General features: G+C 40.2%; 1 protein-coding gene across 4 annotated transcripts in view; it reads right to left on the minus strand.

Annotated features, from left to right (window-relative positions):
- POLA1 (DNA polymerase alpha 1, catalytic subunit) overlaps nucleotides 1-17,604 on the minus strand; it is a 210,064-nt gene that overhangs the window by 133,412 nt on the left and 59,048 nt on the right. The window lies entirely within an intron of this gene.

Here is a 17,604-nt window from a genome sequence, read left to right on the forward strand (position 1 = left end):
TGAACCTTATAAATAGCTATAGAGACCTCACGTGAGTAGGCTAATGCTTCCATCTCTAATACTGGTCAGCATAGTGGAGAGGGGTGGAAGAACCTATCATCTGAAGTCACAGATACGGCTGTAGCACAGAAAAGACAAAGTAAAACTAGCTTGATGAACAGAAATGTGTAGCTGCTGCAGCAGCAAGGGCTTGGTGAAGTTTGCACAGCTGCATGAGAACCAACATCCATTCCTTCAGTCCCCTGGCCATGTTTCCACTGTGCTCCCCATTTCCCTTCTTGTCAGCATCCTGGTGCTCTGGCACACAGCTCCAGATTCCACCTGGTTAGTCCCCGTTCCCTGGTTTCAGTCCTTTCCATCCCCACTCAGCATAAACCTCTGTTCTTTTTCAGCTAGTCCTGCTACTCGTATACATTTAGACTTTTAATTTTCTTAAAGAGGATTACTTTGAACCACTTGGTACAGCAATGACAGATCAGAGTCTATTAGATGAATCCGAACAATTCGGTACTCTAGCTTTAAAGATAGTCAGGCAACACACTATTTTAACAGGTTGTATTAAATTTAGTAACCTAGGCTAAGTTTTATTATTTTTCATACATTAAATCGCAATACTCTCTGGCCGTATTTGCCAAAAAGGCAGAATTATGACTTTCAGACTATCAAGAAGTCTGTGACAGGGAGCTGAGCAGTAGAAATTAGCAGGGATGAGGAAAGAAAAAGGACAAACAGGGAAAAGCTGGCTATGCTCAGTAGGAATAAGACCATCTTCAGGGAAGTCTCATGACTTTCATAAGGCCAAGGAACCTAAAATGAATCCAAGAGTCTTGACTATCGCAATATTGACTACTGCTATATCAGCAAGCAATTCTGAAACAAAGGTGAAATGTCCACCTCTACATAACAGTACACAAACAGGATAACACTGTCACTCCTTCAACATTAACGGCAAGTTTCTTTAGTATTTCTGAACCTTTAGACAACCACAGTGACGAATACTAAAGTATGATGCTCCACTATGCTTTTTCAGTTTGTTTTAAATTGTGCACCGAAAGCTATATTCCCCCAGCATTCTTAGTTTCACAGTGCTTGACTCTGCAAACTTAATATTCCGTTTCAACACAGTTTCTGTTCAGACACGTTTTCTAGCCACTTTCATCTTCAAAGAAGAAATGGCTGCACCTAAGGATGGACTCACTCTCCCAAAGTGCAAAGACATAAACTAAGCAAACATAATATACCATACCCTTCAAGGCACTTAAGGAAAGGTTAGGTTCCAAACCACGATATAACAGACACAGATGACTCACAATGAATGTCCTTATCAGGGTTATTCCCTAAGCACATATGGATAGCTATGGATTTACACTCTCTGGGTCAAGTTCAAAACATCCAGTTGGTTTAAAGACCACCCACTGATGCTGCAAACTAGGTACTCGGCCAATGTGATGCCTGAACTCTGCTGAAGTCCCAAACTGCAAAAAGCTCAGCTGGCCTCAATCTTCTACGTAGACAAAGAAGAACAGGAAAATGGTGTCTTAACTGCAGATTCACTCAAGCGCACCCGATTCCATTTTAATCAGAAGCTTAAAAAAAAGATATTCCACTCCTATTCATCTCCTAGTAAGTGATTCAGACGGCACCGCCCCAGCACCTTTCCATGGAGTTTTGAAATTATTCTAAAGACACATATCACTGGTACATGACATCAAATTTCATATACAGTAATCAGAATTCCAGCTTATTCACACACCCCCTTTTCTCTCACTTATTAGCTGACTCCTACAGAGAAAGGTTACACCTTTCCCTTAGTACTCCAAAAGCAAACAGGAGTCCCTGAAACAAAATTTAAAAATTGGACAGAGAAATTAAGAGTTTACATGTAAAAGAAAAGAAGGCCTACCGTTTTTTCCCTTGATAATCTCTGGCATTTTCTACTTCATTCTCTGAAATAACACTATCTATTAATAGTTAGAAAGATTAACTTACTTTTTTTTTTAAATAGGATTACCCCCCACTAAAAAAATTGTTTGGCTGTGCAAAGACCATTTCTCAATTGTCTCTGAGGACAGGAGTGGATGTAGGTAATAACAAGAAGGTCACAGACAAGTTCGCTTCATCAAGTGACTGGCATATGCTAGTGCTACCCATTCTGACAGGGGATCACTTATAAGTGCCAACAGCTACAAAACAGAAGGTTATAAAGGCTTGCTAAATTCATTAATAAGGCAGTCGGTAGTTATCTGATTTCACAGCAACACCTGCATATTTATCTTCTCATTACCAATTGGATGATGGAATTTTTTTCAAGCACATTTCAAAAATCTGCCAACTTCAAGTGTAGAAAAAAAAATAAACTTTGTAGTTAATTTTTCCCTTAACAAAGTACAGCTGTTGAGAATAATTGTTCAAGATCTTACCCTGTAATGTCAACTGCAGCAGAACAAAGAGTATTTAATTAGCAAATCTATCCAGTAATTCAACACCTATTATATAAAATGCCTTCGTGATTTTATTCAGGATAATTTGCTAAGAGGGTTATTACTGACATTCAGATGAAATTTAAAATTCCTACGCAAGTCGAGTCATAATAGCAGTAATGATCCCCCCAATCAGGAGATACTGTGTCACACAAGGTTCTTTTGCAATGCAGCAGCCGATTTCCTGACTTCTTAATTCCTGGGCTCAGCTCAGTGAGAGCCCTTCATGCCAATATTTCAGTCAGCAATACATCCTTAATGGGACTCTATTAAAATACCTAGAATAAAAATGGCTTTTTTTTTTTTCGTTAAAAAGAATGACAGCACTGCTATCATATCAATCATTAGCAGTTTCTCAGAAATGCACAGCAAAGGAAGGGAGGTTTATAGTGAGGCTGGGAAGACAGAAGAAAGAAGGAAGAGAACAGGAAAACTGTTACTCGGTAGTTTCCTTCTGCAAATAATATTGCACTGCTCATGAGAGCTGGATTGTCTCCTATTGCAGGCAATCCAAGTAGGAAGAATTAATTGCCTGGCAACCCATCTGTACAGCCGTGCCCCCTCCCCCTCAGCAAACATATACTTCTAAAAACCTGTGAACTTCTCAGCACAGTGAACATCTGTGAAAATCTATTTTAACTTTTTTCTTGTAAAAGCAAGACTAGCAACACACATTCTCTCGACCATGAACAGCGAGTCAGTATAAACTGACAGATTGTAATTGCAGACAAGCAATCATCAAACTGCAAAATTCCCTGTCCTAATTCTATTCCAACTCACTAATTACTTAATAAAATGAGGATGCGACTTAAGAAAGGGAATTATTAAAAATAAATAAACAAAGAACAGCTTTACCATTATCCATTACATCAAGTATTTTTAAATATACTTTATTTAAAAACCACTGAAGAGTACCTTCCAACGAGAGGATGCTTTTGTGAAAACGAGCTAAGATACCTGAGTTACAAAACAATGGGATAGGGCACAAAACTAACATGCTGATGCAAAGATTTCTCCTGAAGACACACAAATTTTCTGTAGATTCCTGGGGCTGCAGACGTGAAGGAACAGAAAGGGAGACTTAAGACCAGACTGGGAAAACTGACCAGGATGATTACAAAAATATTGCACCAAAATGCATACAAAAAAAAAAAAAATTTTTTTTAAAAAATAATCACTTATGCATTCACTTTGCACAAGGAGAAAAACTAACACTCTTAGGGCCTTGGCAAAAACTGTATTTTTGAAGACTACCTGTAGTTATCTAGCGTAGACCTGATATTTTTTTCCACCTCAGCTGTTTACTTGTGCAATTATATAGTAAGAAAATGATTCTGTCATCAGCTTTAGTAATTCATATTAGCTAGTCCTTCCCATGACACAGAGGAACAAATGGGCAGGAAGAATGGTGTTCCAGTATGTAACACCACTCACTATCTAAATAAGAAGTATTTCTGAACCTCTCTATTTTTGCAACCTATTTATTAGCTTTGCTAGTATTTTGTGATAAGCAGCCTCTAGCACTGATAAACCACAGCCACAGGATGCTGCAAAAAGATTCTGTTAAGAAGGATTTTCAAAAAAGGTTTCTATTGCTGACAAAAAGGCACATATGCCATAAGCAAAAGTGAAAGAAAGATGGAAGCCTTGTTTGCCACAAGGAACGAAACATCGCAATATAGCCTTTTCATTAGACAATGGACTTGATTTAGAGAAGTTTGAGTGACCAGATTCAAGTAGTTAATAAATATGTTTGTTTCAAAGAGCTTTTACTGAGTATTTGCTTTACTTAGATAATGTTACACTTCCCCAAAATGTACACTCTTAGGAAATGTTAACAGCATCAGAAATACACCCCATGCTGCCAAAATTTTCCCTTCTAGGCCCCCCTCCCCCCAATCACTGTAATTAACTGTCCATACTCCACCCAACAAAGTTGACAGACACTAATTAATACAACTTTGATAGATGCTGTGTATAAAACCAGAATTGGATGGTGCACCAAAAACAAAGGGAGAATGGTTCCAAGGGCTGAAACAGTGTACACAAAGATCCAGTGATACATGTTTACGTGCCAACAAAAGGTAGGATCTTCTGCCTCACAAACAACAGAAAACACACAAAAAAGGCAGCAATAGAAACGTGAACACAACAAAAATCCCGTGTACCTTTGTCACATTTTGAGAAGGAACGCAAAGATGACAGTAAAACACTGAAGATGATGATGTGAATCAAATTAAAACTTGAAGACGGTGTTCCCTTGGTGCCAGAAACAATTATATCTTTAAAATTCTACAGTATTTCAAGTATTTGTGGTGAGTTTCGTTGAAGAGAACAGCAAAAACCAGAATTAATTACTTACTAAGTTGTACAATTACTGGTTATTCTGCACAATATATTACGAACCATGCTATACTAAAGCAAATTTTGCCTATTTTGGAAAGGATTATTTTGGTATTGGGATGAAAGAAAAAATAATGAAACATACTCCTACAGCTTTGGACAAAAGTTAAAAAAAAAACCACCCAAAAGCTTCTGTGTTGGAAATTCATTTAAAATCTTGGAAATGGAGAAACTGAGTGCTCAACGATGAAGTTGAACGCTTGAGTGCATAGAAGGTAACTGACCCAGTTCTGAGCCAACTTCGTGTCCCCAGAAGCAATAAGAATATAATGTCCGGGTAGATAACTAGCTGTGAAAGATGTCCGTATGGCATGGGCATCCTCTAACCCGGCAGAGTCAGTGATGCTCTTTCCAGAGAAACCTAACACCAGAACCAGTGGCAGCTCCTGGAGAAGCACCAGGGCTCACAGCCCACCCACAGAATTATTTTCTTTCTGACCAACTCATTGAAAACTGAAAACCTAAAATGAATGAAGGAGCAGGGAATTTTTTTCCATTTCACTCCATGAAAAAACAAGATCCGCAACACCTAAAACCCCTTGAAGAACATGGTACTCAAACCAATTTCAGCTCATTAACTCTCACGAATTTTTTTCATTTAAATCCATTAAATAAATCTATGCTTGATGAACATTTTGTACTTAACTATAAGACGCAAAGGTAGCTTTGCTTAATAAGAAAACCTTTTGTGCATTTCAAGTACACTGCAACCACATCAAAAGCAACAGTATCATAAACCAAAGTAAAAACACTTCTAATAAGCAAGAATATGACAAGCATCATTTACTATTCCCTAATAAAACCAAAACATGTGTTAAGTTATTCAATATTTAAATGCATACAGACAAGTATATCCTCCTTAGAGAAAACAGAAGCATTTGCTTCAGTGAAATGAACAAACATTTAGACAGGAAAGCTTTATTTTGCTTTGTTTCTCAAATTGAACTGGTTTAACACATCCAGCAATAGGGAATCAGTCTTTCACTAGAAAAAATAAAATGACAAGAACAGGAAATAATTAAAATGAATTACTTATAAACCAAGGTTTCCTGTTTGGTGAGACAAGTTAGAATCCAGTCAAGGTTTAAACCACAGCACAGAGATTTTCCTCCGAGTAACAGCAAAATCTATTCCTGAGTAGGGAAGAATAACCATACCATCTTCTACATCAGGTTTAAGTTGAACCATAGTTTTAGAAATTATCCTTCAAATATATAAGCGTGTGTCTCAATCTTGAGGTGACAGGAATGTAAGTACTGTCTCATGTCCCAAGTAAGTTACTCTCATAGCCATATAACTAGAAGTCCTAGAGAAATCAGGGAGTAGGTCTCAGAATCAATAGTGAAGACAGTTTTGCAAAAAGATCAAGTATTTCTGTTAACCAGAAAAAGAAATAAAGCTAATACTCTAAAGATGGAAATATTTTTTTTAAGCAGTGGATAAACTCAGTGCACTATCCAAGATGATGACAAATTCCTTGAGAATCGAATCTCCTCCGCCCCCCCCCTTTTTTTTTTTTTGAGTAAAAAGCAGAAAACAGGACTTACAACTCCATAAGGCCCTCCTCCCTTATCTTCCAACTGTTAAAGAAAATTTCATTACAAAAAGAAAGGTGTGTTGTAAGAAAGGCTCTTTAAGGCAACAAGGGAGTACGCAGTTGGCAGGAAGTGAACCTGGACTACTTTTCTAAGGTTCTCCTGGTCACCATCTTTTAAGTAATAACCACAACTTGTGTGCTTGGACAAAAGGGAGGGCTGGGGGAAGACAAGCAAGTGCTAAAGAGAAGAACAGATGCAGAACACACTTGCTACCTGATGAGTATTCTTAAAAGAAAAAGGACTTGTGCTGAAAAACACAGCCTTTTTCTTGAAGAATCATAGGCATTTTGCAATAGGTATACTGAACAGAGCAAGGCAACTTCTGTCTAGACAGGTATATTCACTGAAAACGATCCTGAAATTTTATAGGAGATGAGAGGACATGCTAGTCTTGGTAATGAATAGATTGTGTGTGAACGTTGTGTCCATCAAAAAATCTTTGTAAGTGGTTTAAACTGCTTTAAAACTAAACTGTTCTTTCATCATGACTAAGTGGTTGTCTATCAAAGCAACATCTATTCAAATTCAGAGAAGTATTTTAGCCTCTAATTACCCTCCAAAGAAAGTTCTCTTACCTAATTTCTTAAATGTCATGAAAGATTTTTATAAAGCATATAATTTTGTTTCATTAAATTAGATATATTTAGACAACATGACAGTTGTTTTTATAAAGTTAAACAATACTCATTTATCCTCCATGGTTGCACGGCTGGTGTCGGCAACCGGGTTTTGGGGTTTATGTTCATGGACCTCCCTTTGAGGACCAAGAATTGCTTGGACAAGGCAGGATCCATCTGACAACGTGGGGCAAAATGATCTGTGCCAATAGGCTGCCCAAACTGGTAAGGAAAGCTTTAAACCAGGATTGATGGGGGTGGGAGTGCATGTCCATGAGGAAGTTGAAAACCACGATGGGAAGCAAAGGGTGGGGCATAATGTGAACAGGAAGGACCTGGTAATCAACAACACAGGGCCAAAAGGGGCCCTCTTCAAGCAAATCCACGTAACTAAGGGAGTGCCTACAGGACAGCGTTATGGAGAAAGCTCTCGCACTTTTTCAGGGCATCAGCAGGACTGGGTGCCTCTCTGAAGGGCCTGTACAATAATGCACATGGCATGGGGAACAAAGAGTAGGAATTAGAAGCCTGCATGGAGTTACAGGGCTATAACTTCACTGGGATCATGGAAACATGGTGGAAAAGATGTTGATCAGAGGAGGTTCCTAAGGACTGGAAGAAAACAAATGTCAAAGCTATCCTCAAGATGGGCAAGGAGGAGGAGACTCCAGGGAACCAGAGGCTGGTCAGCCTCACCTCAAGCCCTGGGAAAAGGTGGTGGAGCAACTAACTGTGAAAACAACTGTTTTCCAGACACGCAAAGCACAAGAAGGTGCTTGGGCGTGTTTGGTGTGGCTTTACAGAGGGGAAATCATGCTTCACCAAGCTGGTAACTTTCTCTGAAGAGATGTCTGGCTTGGTGGACAAGGGGAGAGCAGTGGCTGTTGCTTGTCTTGACTTTAGTAAGGCTTTCAACACTGTCTCCCATAGCATCCTCAAAGACAAACTGATGAAGTATGGGCTAGGTAAGTGGTCAGCGAGGCGGACTGAAAACCGGCTGCACTGCTGGGCTCCAAGCGTTGTGATCATTGGCACAAAGTCCAGGTGGCGGCCAGTCCCTAGTGGCGTACCCCAGGGGTCGATACTGAGTTCAATCCTGTTTAGTGTCTGTGTTAACGACTTGGATGATGGTGCAGAGCGTACCCTCAGCAAGCCTGCAGACAATACAAAACAGGGTGGAGTGGCTGATACACCAGACGGGTGTGCTGCTGTTCAGAGGGACCTCAACAGGCTGGAGATGTTTCATGACCTACAGGAACCTCATCAAGTTCAACAAAGGGAAATAACAAGTCCTGCACCAAGGGAGGAATAACCCCATGGACTCTGGGACTGACCGGCTGGAAAGCAGCTTTGCAGAAAAAGACCTGGTCATCCTGGTAGACGCTGAGATGACCGTGAGCCAACAATGTACCCTTGCGGCAAAGGCGGCCATGGACACCCTGGGCTGCATGAGACAGAGCATTGCCAGCAGATCTCAGGGAGGTGGTCCTTCCCCCTTTACGCAGCCCTGGCGAGACACATGTGGAGTGCTGTGTTCAGCTGAGCTCCCCAGTATGAGAAAGACGTGCACGTACTGGAGCAAGTCCAGCACAGGACGACAAAGATAAATACAGGGACTGGAGCATCTGTCATGTGAGGAGAGGCTGATAGACCTTGGACTGCTCAGGCTGGAGAAGAGAAGGCTTGGGGGAGGGTCTTATCACTGTCTGTATATCATCTGATAGGTGGGAGTATAGATGCCAGTAGCAGACTCTCCTCACTGGTGCCCAGTGAAAGGACAAGAAGCAATGGGCATAAACTGAATACAAAAAAATCCCTTGAAATACAAAGTCTTGCATTGTTTAAATACAAGCAAAAGCTTCTTTAAGGATTGCAGATTGCCCAGAGAGTCTGTGGAGTCTCCATGCTTGGAGATATTCAAATCCCAACTGGACATGGTCCTGTCCAACCTGCTCTAGTTGAGCAGGGAGGACTGAACTAAACAATCTCAAGAGGTGCCTTCCAACCTCAGCTATTCTATGAGTCTATGATCCTCAAACATCTATTCTTACATATTCTTTACAGTTAAGAGTAAATATATAGCTTAGATTGATTCTTAAAATGGTACCTGTAGAACACAAGTCATATAAAAACATGCTCACCCCTCAACTAAGAGAACTTGGTATGCACAATTTTGAGTCTCACATAAAGCCAAGTCTGACAGAAGGACTCCCGATGGACAGACACTCTGAGTGACACAGTGCCACCTTTAAGTTGGGTCGTCTCCCTACTCTGAAGAAAAGGATTGTTCTGAAAGCCTCCAAAATAACCTGCTCCAGATCTGATATGCTGTAAGCCTCTCTGATTAAGGAAGGAGAAGTCCCTGTACATTCAGCTTCCTGACTATACTGGGATGGTTCAGGTTTCCACTGAACTACTCGAATGCAAAAGATGAGAGATCAGGTGTATACAAATGCCTAAAGGGTTCACAACTGTACTTAAAAAACAAAGCATGTGGTGAAAGCAAGTCCTTTTCAGATTGCCCAAACAGGCAAAAAAAAAAAAAAAAAAAAAAAAAAAAGAGAATCTGCTATAAGATGAATCTTGCTGCATCAAAGAGAAGTAACAGAGTAAGTTTTTCATCATGCAGGAGCATATACACAAAATGCTAGAAACCAGGAAAACTGTTGCTGCAAGTAGAGAAACCTTAGTCTTTGACATTGTGCCACCTTTCCTGGTTACAACAGATAACTGAAAGAAATTAAACAAAGATCATTCCAATTCCAAAGAACGATGAAACCTGAATGAAATGAGCACTTGTAACAAATGAAGATTTTTTACCAAGGTACCTATGCAGGACTAAGTAACTAATAATGCTCAAGTCTCAGAAACTCACAACCACATTTGGCACTGATCAAAGTAGTGAAAAAGTAGGAGCAGGGCGGGTACCATCTCCAGTATGTCCAAACGCCAGCCACTGTATTGACGTGGCTCCTACACAGTCTCCTCAGACTAGCCCCTGTGGCAGCTCTTAACTGCCGCCTTAGGTGGTATCAGGGAAAGAAAACAGTTTCAACTCTACATGGGACACTTAACCTTTCCTGCTTCAGGCAGGACCTAGTGATTGCTCCAATGATGGGAAAAGACAACGAGGAACATGCATGGTTAATGGCATGAAGTCTCAGTCAGATTTCCTATTTATTCAGTGTCACCTCTGTACAGCACTTGATGAAGCTGGCTTGGATACAGATGGAAAGAGCTCCTGAGAGTCTGTCAGTCAGACACAGTCTTTTTAGATTATCTCTTCAAAATGAGCCTCCTGAATCCTCTAGACATGTCTGACAAAAAAATGAAGATGGAGCTCCTCAGGACATAAAAGACCCCCAAACAACAAACTAAGCATTTACAAAGCATGTCAGAAATAAAATCTACTGGCCTACCAGATGATTATAAGATGTATGGTTAATTTCTGCCATACACTTAGATCTCAATGTAGAAATAAAAATATATTTTAAAAAAGCTAATTTAAGGTTTTTAGCTACTTTTAAACTAACTACAAAAGAAAATTACTAGTTAACAATCCTAAATTGCTTGTTAAATAGGGCTTGCAACTCTAAGTCAGGAATAGGAACTGTAGGCTGGGTTGGGGCAATTTCACCTTCGAGACTTTTCCTATAAGGACATATAGGAAAAAAGAACCCATTATCAATAGAAACTGTTGCCTATCCACAGACATCCACAATAGCATACATATTATAGACACTTAAAGGAGCTAAGGATGGAATAATATCTGATGTCATGGAGCTCCCGTAGAACCAGAAACATGCTCCATGACACAATTTTGTGAGTACTCCACCTGAGAAAAGCTGAGCTTCATGCAAAAGCAAATTCCTGAAAGGGACCACCTTATTAGCAGCCTTTAAGATTTCAGCAGTTAATGGTCAATTGGTCAATTACCTGAAATTGCAATCTAGGGCATTTTTAATAACATTTGTAGCCTGTCTCATAGCTGAGGACACTTGCACTGTTTTTAAAAACAGAACAAAGTTAGAGGCTTATCAGAGCATTCAGTTTAATTTTTCAGGACTATGAACTCATGCAAAGAAATGACAGTTTCCGAAGTTACTTTTATGCGTTAGTCTGTCGTTAAGCACTCCACGTAGAGCCCACCCATTTCAGTATTTAGAGTTTTGAAATTAATAGCGGTATGGCTTCATTACTAGTGAAGCCAAGTTGTTAAGCTGTCATTGTATAATACCACAGGATACGGATTTGTTTGTTAATTGCAGAGAATATAGAAATATGAAGACTAAGAAAACAAACAAATGTATTTTACCTTTCAACGTGACCCTCTAGGAATCCAATCCAAATACTGACTTTTAGCCACATATCGGATTAAAGTAGTGGAGTTTTGCCACTCATTCAATCCACATAATTCACCTAAAATGATATTGCTCAACAGGAATACATTTCTATTCTAATGATGGAAAAACCTTAATTACAAATGCAACTAAAGCATGCTACCTCCATAAATCCATTACTGCAAGAGAGGCATGCTGATTATTTTTTTTAAATCCTTAATTTGTCATTTAGACCTACTGTTATCTCATTTGTAAAGAATTCAAAACACATTTGCACAAAACTAGATTTCTAAAACATTAACAATGTTTATAAATCTCTCACTTATTTCCCTACAATTTGACAGGATTGATTTCGTGCTACATACTTTAGCTCAGTCAATCTTTGACTTCAGAAATTTTAATTTAAATTCTTCATCCCACAAATTCTGTTAAAGAAAGAACATCACAACCTAAAGGTTTTGTTTAATCTAAAAACATAGCTAACGAGCTTTCCTACTTCTTATTACAGGAGTTTGAATCATTAACAAAAACCTCAGCTTTCACTCATATGCCAAGGAAGCCTTCTTTCAAAGCTCTCTCTTGCTCTTACTTTTCAGTTTAAATAGAAGGCACCAGCATTAATTTACATTATTGTCACACCAGTCATTCAATATCTTCATTAGAATTATATCTGAAACGAGACCTGCAGGGCCCTGAGAGAAGTTTTACTGCCAACTTAATAATCCAACCCACAAGCACTGGTCAACAGTGGCTTGATTTCATCCACTGCTATTATAGATACAAATGTTGCTAAGCTTCTTTTTAATGCCTTTAGATTACTACAGGTGCCTAAAATAAACAAACCAACCAACCAACTCACCCCCAAAACAGAAGGAAAGATGGGATACATTATAAGAATAGAAATCCCTGTAGGAATTTTCTGGTATTCTAAAACACGGTTTGAACTAAACAAAATATAAAACAAAATCACAGACTGGTTGAGGTTTGATGGGACCTCTGGAGGTCATCTGGTCCAACACCCCTGCTCAAGCAGGATCACCTGGAGCTGATGGCCCAGGACCGTATCCAGACACCTTTGGATATCTCCAAAGACGGAGCCTCCACAACCTCTCTGAGTAAGCTGTGCCAGGGCTCGGTCAGCCTCACAGTAAAAAAGCATTTCCTGATGTTCAGAGAGAACCTCCTGTGTTTCAGTAAACAAAACAAAACAAACAAAATCTGTCTTACCATTAAAATGACACAAACATCATGAAAAAAGCCCATACACATTCCCTTTAGAGAACAGAAGAATATCGAGTGCTCATAAAAATCTCAAGAATACTGAAATTTTTAATTATTAAAAAATACATTAAATCTGCTGGGTAAAAAAAAAACCACCTGCCCAACCTCTCCAGGACACTGAAGAGATATTGCTGCTTTCTGACATACATAACACCAATTTCAGTATGTCCTGATGAGCTGCAAAACAAGAGATTTGAAAGGATTTTCCCAGGAAATACACATGCAATATGGCTGATAAGAAACATCTGTTCTCTTTTATAGGTCATGTTCTTTTCTGAGGCAAGGTATCCTGGAGTCCTTTATGTTTATTAACCTAGACATTTATTTTGACCATATGTACACATAAGCATTTATAGGAAGATATACACTTTAATATTCAAAGTCAAGAACCAACCACAATCTGACTGAGATCAATCAAAACGTTACCCTAAAATATTATCTAGAATGGACTTTATTACATCTTTCTCAAGCTTATGATCTTACGATACTGGCAGCTACAATCTTAAAAAAAAAAAAAAAAGGGGGGGGGGAAAAAAAAGCAGGCTGAAGTGAACCTCGACAGTTCATCTACTAGCCCATCACCATATGGTTATTCAGATCAACTACACTTAACTATATGTCTGTAATGGATCAGATGTCCCATCCACCTGAACTACTATGATTTTTCTGTTTCAGTTCTCCCTTTTCATGAGCAGTTGCTCTGCTACAATCCATCACATAAGAAAACTGTCACAAAGCTGAAATACGGTAAATTCAAAGTATTTGAATATTTATTTGATTAAAGTATAGAAGATTATCCTTATTTGGTTAAGTACAGAAGATTATCCAGTAGAAGAGAAAGGTAATTAACATCTAATTTCAAAGCTTTTCAAATGAGCCTCATCCCAACCACACTGTAAGAGTTCTACACTAAAGAAGTTTCTCATTTTCATTCAAAAAGGCACACCTGGCAGACCAACAGTAACTGTACGAAAGAGAAAACAGAAGACAAAGAGGCATTCAAATCAAGCAAAAAACACATTCCCCACTCTCTTCCACATGTGCTTGCAGTCATATCATCAACTAAGTAACATCTGACTAAATGAGGTACGCTCACCCTAACAGAGAGAGGTAATTTAACAGGTTAGATAGAGGAGAAAAGATATTTAAATTGCCTGGAAGTTGAGCAATAAAAACAACTTACAAAGCCTATAGCATACAGACTTCTAGAGTGACTTGTGAATAGGGTTCGCTGACACTGCTGGTGGTTGAATTTTCAAGCTTAAAAACAAAATCATCGTGCAGGTAATTCTTCTACAACAGCAGAACAAGATCTCCAGTCTAAGCTGGTCATTTACAATGGTCCTGTCTTCCACCAGGTTACCAAGTCAAGCCCCCAGCACTGCCACAACACACATGCAGTTGGGACTTCTGCAAAAGATGTCGCCTACTTCAAAAGAACATCTGCTGTCTCCAGTATTAAACATTTTTATTTCTGTATACTGCAAGCATCCTTTTCTCCTAAGGCTTTTCACTGTGCTGCAGAAGACACCATAAGCAACAGTAGGAAAACAAAATGACCAACAAAGACTTCTATGGGATCCTTCAAGGACATGACAAATTTTCCAAGCATCTTCGTAATAAAAGGAAATAGTTCATATATTAAAAGAAAATACCAAAAGTTGTTACCAATACAGAAATTCTACATTATGAGAACAGTAAAGATACTGGCTAGTAGCAAGTCTTCAAAAACTGGGTAAACTAACATGGAGTGAAAGTTTGAGGCTCATGTCAGAGCCAAGCCTACTTAAAAAGCAATGATCCAGGAGAAACGTTAGAAACAGCAAACTCTATTTGTCTCTCAAAGGATGACATTTCACAAAAACCACCACTGATCTCAACAGCGAGCAATATTTGAGGGGCTTGTGAGGCACACATCTTCCATACTAATGTCTCCTTACAGAAAAACTGGGGACAGATACCCAAGAAGCATAGGTGTCCCATGAATCCAAGTCAGTAGTTCCCAGTGAAGACTTGGAAGGAGGTTACAACGTTTTAAGATAAGCTGTCCCTCACCTCCCTCCACCAAAATAACAGATTGTATCTTGGAGCAGAAGCTCATGAGGTTTAACAAGGTCATGAGGTTTAAAAAGGCCAAGTGCAAGGTCCTGCACCTGGGTCGGGGCAACCCCCAGTATCAATACAGGCTGGGGGATGAAGGGATTGAGAGCAGCCCTGCCGAGAAGGACTTGGGGGTACTGGTGGATGAAAAGCTGGACATGAGCCAGCAATGTGCGCTCGCAGCCCAGAAGGCCAATCGTATCCTGGGCTGCATCAGAAGAAGCGTGGCCAGCAGGTGGAGGGAGGCGATTCTGCCCCTCTCCTCTGGTGAGACCCCACCTGGAGTACTGTGTCCAGCTCTGGAGCCCTCAGCACAGGAAAGACACGGACCTGTTGGAGCGGGTCCAGAAGAGGGCCACGACAATGACCAGGGGGATGGAACACCTCTCCTATGAAGAAAGGCTGAGAGAGTTGGGGTTGTTCAGCCTGGAGAAGAGAAGGCTTCGGGGAGACCTTCTTGCAGCTTATCAGTACTTAAGGGGGCCTATAAGAAAGATGGTGGCAGACTGTTTAGCAGGGCCTGTTGTGACAGGACAAGGGGGAATGGCTTTAAACTAAAGGGGGGTAGATTTAGACTAGATAGAAGGAAGAAATTTTTTACACTGAGAGTGGTGAGACACTGGCACAGGTTGCCCAGAGAGGTGGTGGATGCCCCATCCCCGGAAACATTCCAGGTCAGGTTGGACCTGCTGCTCTGAGCAACCTGATCTAGTTGAAGATGTCCCTGCCCATGGCAAGGGGGTTGGACTAGATGACCTTTAGAGGTCCCTTCCAACCCAAACTATTCTATGATTCTATAAGCAGGTTCAGAAAAATGCAGCAGAAGCAGCAGTTGGAGTAGAGATGGGAATTTATGATGGGCTACAGGAAGCACCCCACTGGCCTCAACTCTGAAACACCGATGAAGGCTGCATCATAAAGGATTTGCACGCTGTGAGGGGCTGCCAAGCACACGATAAAACAAGAACACCAAATTACAATCTTAATCTTGCTTCCAAGCCCCGTATTTTCAGCCCTTAGCATAGATTTTCCCCCCAAAGAAAGCATTAGGTGTCAAAAGGTTCATAGGCTTGGCTCACTGATTGATTCCTAGTCTAACTGATTTGTAAAGCTAATTAAGACATGGCCAAACTGTGTCCATGTCTTACTTAACGTTAGTGTTCAAGCAAGTTTCACACAATCTGATTAAAATTGACTAAAAGTGTCTTACTTCAGTAATCACTTAGACAGAATGAATTTTACATTAGCAGGATCAAGCACACGTCAGGCCTCAGTGGAAATGAAAAGGGCTTATAGTAATAGGATTTATAAATCCACCACATTAGGTTAATGGCTAAATGATTTACATGTAACATTTCCCCCTCCTCCTCCTCCTCACCCTTCAACTCACACACAAAAAAAAAAATCCTATATTTGGCACTTTTAACTATGAGTGCCAAGGCAAAAACAGCCGTTCTTTTTAATTAGCTGAAAATTAAAAGCCACGAGTGATCCTTCATTAACTCCTTCATGGCAGAAATAATCAATTAGATTTTTATAAAGCCAGAATGCTTGAAGACCCTAATGACCCATTTTAAACAAACACAACGAGCTATCTACACACATATAATGAAGCTCGAATGGTTTGAACCAATAAATATGCAACTGATAAAAGTGAGATCTTTATTCCTTATAAAATTGGCAGTAATGTAGTTCTTCATATGAATATTTTCAATTGCAGAGAAGACTCTAAAAGCCCTTGCTCGTTCTCAGCCAGCAATTCAATCCAACAGTTAGTAGCAGTTACTAATGACACTGGAATATAGATGGCCTAAAGCCAACCCTCCCTCTTTGCAAGTGCTGGAATGTCCTACACCATGTGGTAAACCAGGTGCTTTGTTTTGTTCTTTTGGCAGCTGAAGCTTTCATTTTCTGGAAATTTGAAAACAAAGTCCCTGCAGCAGCAGTCACTTGCATCTGCTCCATTCACCAGATAGAGGCACGGAAGAGGTTCATCCACAAGTCCTATCTGTCCCCCACCTCTCCAAAAAGCTAGTACCAGGTCAGGTGGGAAGAGTGAAAGTTCAAGTTAAACGCATTTCACCCTTATATTCAGCAAAATTAATTAAAAATTGTCAGATAACAAGGTCAACATTTCTCAATCACTCAGTGTTTTGCATTTTCAGGTCACTGTACAGACATTAATAAATGAATCCAACACCAGGATTAAGGTTAACTGCCAACACCATATGTTTAAAAATAACTTATCAAGCATCTACCCGTTGTCACCAGGCACAGTTACATTATCACCACCTCACTTTCTTTTCATGGCATTAGGAGGCCAGCCAGCCAGCCAAGCAGCACCCCCTCCCCTCCTTTACAGCCCAGGTCAGGAACAGAGTGCCCCTACACATCCAGGGGTACCAAAAAGTTAGGGTTTATAGACATCAGTCTGCTTCTCTTGGGAAATTACTGCAATTTATTTTTGGTCCAAACAAGGGCTATGTTAGATGAAAGCACCTCAGAAGGAAGCTGCTTGTTTTCCAGCCCCGGCCCAGTGGCCCAACAATAGCAGCAGTGGAACTGGTCCCCGGTCCTCCCCTCTCCCCCTGGTCCTCCCCTCTCCCCCAGCCGCCGGGGTATCGGGTTCACATTCTTTCCCCACAAACACTTGTCCGGTGTCACACAAAAGAGTGACCAACAAACCTGATACAGGGCCGTTAAATTCAGACAGCAAGGCACCACACAATGACCTTTAGAAGAACGATATTAACAGGTGGCTGGTGTCTAATACAAATAATTATAT

Source organism: Aptenodytes patagonicus, chromosome 1, assembly GCF_965638725.1.
Source record: "Aptenodytes patagonicus chromosome 1, bAptPat1.pri.cur, whole genome shotgun sequence".
Classification (NCBI taxonomy): domain Eukaryota; kingdom Metazoa; phylum Chordata; class Aves; order Sphenisciformes; family Spheniscidae; genus Aptenodytes; species Aptenodytes patagonicus.